Consider the following 6,385-nt stretch of genomic DNA (forward strand, 5'->3'; position numbering starts at 1 on the left):
TTCGATGACGACCAAGCCATTCTAGCTGAAGACGAGAGTGATATAGACTATATGCTTAGAAAACTGGAGTGGGAGTACACCAAGTGGGGCCTCACAATTAATATACAAAAAACCGAGTACTTAGTTGCTGAAGAAAGAACCAGAAAGCCTACAAATTGAAATGGGAACTATAAAATCAACTGAAATCTTTAAATAATTGGGAGTCCAATAAAAAGTAGGGAGTATCGAAGAAATTCATTCCAGGAATAGCCGATCAAGGTCAGCCACTAGACAATTATACGGAATATTATAGAATACTAAAATAAAAGAAAATAAAAAAGAATTTATAAAACAATAATATAAAGTATTGGACTGTACGGCGCAAAACGCTGGGAAATGAATCAAAGAAACAAAATCAAAAATTAAGGCCATGGAAATGAACTATTGAAGGCGATGTTGCCGGCTCACTAGACTTGATAGGATGTGGAACGAAGATATGAGGAGAAATATAAATTGATCATAGAAATTGATCTAGACATAATAGGCACAATTAACTGAAGATTGCTTCGACAGAAACGCTGGAAATTAGGATGAGAGAAACAGCGCCAGCTGTAGAAGCAAATATACCTCTTAGTTTTATAATAACGTTAGCTTCTTTGGTGTTTCTGTTTTTTATCTCCAAAATGCTTTTAGTAAAATTCCTATGTTCAAGAGATCTGACTTCACCTACTGCTTCAGCTCCTACGTGGTAAATCAAATGTCTTGATCTTAATATTAATTATTTTTCGCCTTTTTTTCTTACCTCACTAATGCCAATGACATCCTATTTTGTATGTTCAAGTTCTTCGAGTTTTCCAATCCATACATAATTCTGGTATGTTAGTATATGCCTTGGTCATCTTTTGTAGTCTGCATTTTTCATCTTATCTGGTTTGCTAATAAAATAACGGACTTCGGAACTGCCGGAGACTGAGAGTCTGACTTCTATATCTTTTATCTTGGTAACTCATTCGGGGAAACTGTCTGATAACCTACCACGCTGGCTAGACTTAGTGACAGATGTTGAGGTTTAAATAGGATAATACTAAACTAACTTTTTTGCCTGGTTTCCGCAGATTTTGAGTGGGAGCTCTCTTTTTCGTGAGCACTAAATCCCCGAAGTAAGTCTAGTCTCTATAGAGATCGCAGAAGAGTATTTACCTAGGTAGGCGGTATTGGGTAGGTACTTCTACCCTAGTAGCATACTTACTAATATATATTATACGAAAAATACACTTCTCAACAATTGAAGTGGATATTATGAAAATGTGTATTTTATTTTTTGCTCATAAGGTCAAATAAAACAATGGAGTGATATAAATAAAGATTTATTTTTACTTCACATTTTCATACAGATGAACCGAAAGAAAGAAATTCTTTAAAAAAAAAATAGAAAATAAACAAAAATTGTAAAATTAACAACCTAAAATTTCTATTCCTGCTCAATTTCTAATATCCCGAAAAGAAAAATTAATAGTGTGTGGGTCCACCTCTGTGTCGGCTTAGTGCTCTAACTATATTTGGAAGACCTCCTATTAAATTATTGATGAACTGCTGCGGTATACGTTCCCAAATCGCGCGTAATGTATTGGCCAACTGATCTAAGGTTTGGGGCTGTTGAAGGAGCCTGTTTTATTGCCTAGTCATTTCGGCCCAAACATGTTCAATGCAATTCATATCAGGTGAACACGGTGGCCACTCTATTCTTGTAATGCCATGAGCTTCTATACACTCGTTGACAATTCTCGCACGGTGAGGGCGAGCATTATCATCAATCAGAACAAATTGTTCGCCTATTGCACCAAAAAATGGAACAACTATTGGTACTATGACTCTGTCTCGATATCGTGTAGCAGTCATTGTCTCATTAATTAAGACGACTAAGTCCGTGTGACCGTCAAAACATATGCCTCCCCACACGCAAACGGATCCACCTCCAAAAAGAGTGGTTGGGACTCTCAGATTTTCATTGTAACGCTGTCCTCTTTCCCTCCACACCAATATTCGGCCATCATTCGTATACAAACGAAATCTGGACTCGTCAGTAAAGAGACAATTCCTCCAATTTTCGAAATTCCACTGATAGTGTTTCATCGCCCAGCGATATCTGCATGCACGCTGCTCCCTATTTAGTCGTGGATGGGTAGCGCGCCATCTAGCTCTTAAATTGGATGCATGTAACCATCTTCTGACAGTTTGACTGGAACTCGCTCGTCCAGTAGCATACCTGAAGATACTGTTAATTCTGGAAGCCGTGAATGTTGGGATTCTTCTTGTCGTCAGAACTACAAAACGGTCTTGCCGACGAGTTGTAGATCGTTCTCTTCCTCCTCCATGCCTGTATGTTGCAGATCCAGTTGCTACATACTGATTCCATGCACGACTTATCACACTTTGCGACACATTTAGCCTCATAGCAACCTCTTGTTGAGTTATGCCTTGTTGGATCCAACGAACTAATTGCTCGAGCTGCACTAGTTCTAAATGTCTTTGCGGCATAATGTTTTTGTGATAAATAGATTTCTTGACTTATTGACAACTAGTAAAGCCAATACAAGCACTTTTATACGAATGATATATTCATGTTTGGAACAACATGTCTCTCTTTGTACGAGATAAGCGCCGATAATAATAATAATAGTTTTATATGTTAATTTTAGGAATTTTAAAATTATCCACTTCAATTGTTGAGTAGTGTATGCACAATTCCTTTTAAAGACTTCAATTTCCATACTTCACTGAATTCATGTGCCCCATTGACGAGAGGTAATGATAAATAATAATAAAAACACCATATTAAAATGGTACAAACAAGAAACAAATCAACTATCAACTCTATAAACTAAACCACTACATTTCCAATGCGTAATTCCGTTAAGAAATAAGTAAATTTTAAGTTTTTAGTTAAATCCACCTAGCGATAACTACAATGTTACTGTGCCCCTTTTGTAAAATGAAACTTTATGTAAAATTTAATAAAAGTATTGTTTGAAAGCCATTTCTTACAATCATAAAAAAAGCTCATTGAGTTGTAAATTCTCCCTAAAATATATAGCATGTTATCTGTTTATGTATACCCTCGTATATTTGTGTCTGTATTCTAAACGAAAACAAACTTTGACATTGTTTTTGCATTTTAGACAGCAGGTATTAAGGTAAGCTATAAACTATTGCACGATTGTACAATTTGCACGACTCTTTTTAGTATTAACACGAAAATGCATGAAAAGTTTTTATAAAAGCGTAGGTGCCTTTTTTATGTCTATTAATTTGAATTTAACCTTTCTAAAATTATTTTAGTACAGGCACAGATGAGTTAAAACTTTCTATATGGATTGGCAACTTAAATCTCTTAAAAAGAAAGTAATAAATTATGTATATGGCTAATCTTACTTGCCAAATGTGAACCTCGATTGGAGTCATTATATACCATCTAAAGAGATTAGTAGTCACAAATATCAGTAGAAAGTGACTTAGCTTTTAGAAAGACATACTTAAGAAAGTGAAATCGTATATCCTGTAGTAGAATTTACAGTTAGAATGCAGTGCACGTAAGATAGACAATGTACATTATATTTCTTACGGGAGAACAGCCGACCACGTTGCCGGTTTGCCCCGAGCGGCGATCAGGACCGGATTTAAGAATCATAGCACTGGAATATCTTCTTCTTGATATGCCTATCCGTTACGAATGTTGGCGATCATCGTGGCAATCTTTATCTTTTCTGCAGCAGCGCGGAAAAACTGCACAGATGTTGTATTGAACCAGATTCTGAGGTTCTTTAACCAAGATGTTCTTCTTCTTCCTGGACCTCATTTTCCAAATATTTTTCCTTTCAGGAAGGCTTGAGGGGGAGCATATCTGGATTCATTTCGCATAATATGTCCGAAGAACTGTAACTTTCGAGATTTGTTGGTGGTCAGTACCTCTCGGTTCTTATTCATTCTTCTGAGGACCTCCTCATTTGTGACTCGGTCAGTCCACGGGATCTTAAGTATTCTCCGATATAGCTACATCTCAAATGCTTCCAGTTTTCTGCACATATCTTCGTTCAAGGTCCACGATTTAACACCATAAAAAAGGACAGAGAAGACGTAGCATCGCAACATTCTTACTTTTGTATCAAGAGAGAGGTTGTGACTCTTGAAGAAGGCCCACATCCGATTGAAGGTGGATCTAGCTTCATAAAAGGGCTTTACGGGATTTAAAGCTCCAACCCAAAGAGGTCCTTGGTTTATTCTTCTTCACGGATGATCATGCACGGGGACCTCTATGAATGGTTTGAGAAGACGTTATTTCCAAACTTGCCGAAAGACAAAGAAAACGTTGTCGTTTTGGATAACGCGTCATACCACTCCCGCAAATTTAATTTCCCGAAAAAATTGTGGAACAAAAGGCATAAAAAATGCTTATTAAAAGCTTAAAATTTTTATTTTAAAGAAGATCTTTTCGGAATTGAATCATTCCATCATCAGTTTAATAAAAAGTTGTTAAAAACATTGTATGGCCACAGAAAAACATTGGAAGGACATCAGTATTAAAAAACAATCCTCATGGTATTTACAAAGGTAAATGTAATAGACTGTTAACTTCGTTAATTAATAAAAACTGAAAATGGGGGCATCTTACATGACCCCCTGGAGCGGGTGAGGTTTTATCGACTTACATTACCTCTGATCTGTGCTGGAGTCTAGGGCTAACTGACTCAGTTAGCTTCTTTAAAATAAGCATTTTTTTATACCTTAATACACACGAACACCACGTGCTTTGAAAAAAAAAACATTTTCTTCGAGGAAGATTACCTAAAAAGTGAATTACTGGATACTGCGGTGTGAAGTTATGTGGCTTCAAACAACGTCGATTTTAAAGAAAAAACGGTAGAACGGTTGCTAAAAGAAGCTTACCAACGCGTATCTTAAGAGCAGTGAACCACGCCAAGAAAGTAGAAGAAAAAATGTTTGCGGTGGACATTTCAGTTATGATCTTCTTGTGTATTTTATGTATATATATTTATCGTGTCGTATAGTGTAAACTACTTGCATTTTTTGTATATAATTATATACGAGGTATTAGATATTTTTTGTATACAGGCATTTTTTATAGAATTAATTTTTGTTTATTCTCTTCATCGCTGCGCACCGTAAGACCAACACTGCATTCTAACTGTAGCTTCTGCTATAAAATCATTTACTATGTGGTGATTAAATTATCAATTTATCAATTATCAACTGATCAATTTTTATCAGCTGAATTCCGCATGAAGTTAAGAAACAGTCCAAAAACAGGAAATACAACAACTAAATGGCATCTAAGATATAACGATCCGTACAAAAAAGCCGCAATACAAAAGCTATGTGACCTCAAACATATCATTAAATCCAGAAGAGTCCTCAAATAGCATATGGACAAAAACAAAATCCATATTGCATAATGCTGCGAAAAACATTAAGAGTGATACTGAGTGAGAGAAGAAAGAAGGAAACAATGGATAACAGACTCCACGTGGACTAAAATACAGGAGAGGAAGTGCTTAAAAGCCACAGGACTGAACAGTGAAAGTGATAAGAGGCCTATAAAGCGCTGAACGGTCAAATAAAACGACTCTGCAAAAAGGACAAGAACACACACTTGAACAAAATCTGCATGGAAATAGAGGGGCATAAAACCAAAACTGAGACCAGAGACATGTTTAAAAAAAAATAAAGCAGATAACACGTTCCTTTACACCAAACTACCTTGCTATCAAAGATGATAACGGAACTCTACTCACTTCTAAAAAAGATATTTACACAGATGGAAAGAATACTGTAGACGACTGATGATGGAGGAAAGCACAGACGCCCCATCACAACAAGAAGATGCCAGTTTTGCGACGGAACCTGACGTACTCAAAAGTGAAGTTGAAGCAGCAATTATGAGGCAAAAAAGTCAGAAAGCTGCCGGTCCAGATAACATACCTATTGAAATGATTTGGGCCCTAGATGACGTTGGAGTGGATATAATACATCAAATTTGTCAAAGAGTGTGGGAGACAGGTAAGTGGCCTGAGGACTGGACACAATCACTATATATTCCCATACATAAAAAGGGAGCGAAAGATTTATGTAGCAACTATCGCACAATTGCTCTAATTGCGCATTGCAGTAAGATACTCTTACACATAATTCTCGAGAGGATAAAGCCCTTTTTACTACCTAACATTGCGGAGGAACAAGCATGTTTCGTCCCCGGACGTGGTACTAGAGAACAAATTTTAAACGTACGGCAGATTGTAGAAAAATCCAGAGAATTCAACATCACAACATATTTGTGCTTCATAGATTATAGTAAAGCTTTCGATTTGGTCAACTGGAGTAAAATGTGGCA

The 6,385-nt window shown here is 36.5% G+C and overlaps 1 protein-coding gene across 3 annotated transcripts in view; it reads left to right on the forward strand.

Moving 5' to 3' along the window:
* Tsp97E (Tetraspanin 97E) overlaps positions 1 to 6,385 on the forward strand; it is a 34,043-nt gene that overhangs the window by 10,712 nt on the left and 16,946 nt on the right. The window contains exon 6 of one of the 3 annotated variants that reach the window (XM_072528809.1): positions 3,159 to 3,176. The exons of the other annotated variants lie outside the window; for them this stretch is intronic. The gene's annotated coding sequence lies outside the window, so the exon portion shown is untranslated. Of the gene's footprint in view, positions 1 to 3,158; positions 3,177 to 6,385 lie in introns of those variants that run through there. 3 annotated transcript variants of the gene reach the window in all.

The sequence above is a fragment of the Diabrotica undecimpunctata genome, chromosome 4 (genome assembly GCF_040954645.1).
Source record: "Diabrotica undecimpunctata isolate CICGRU chromosome 4, icDiaUnde3, whole genome shotgun sequence".
Taxonomy (NCBI): domain Eukaryota; kingdom Metazoa; phylum Arthropoda; class Insecta; order Coleoptera; family Chrysomelidae; genus Diabrotica; species Diabrotica undecimpunctata.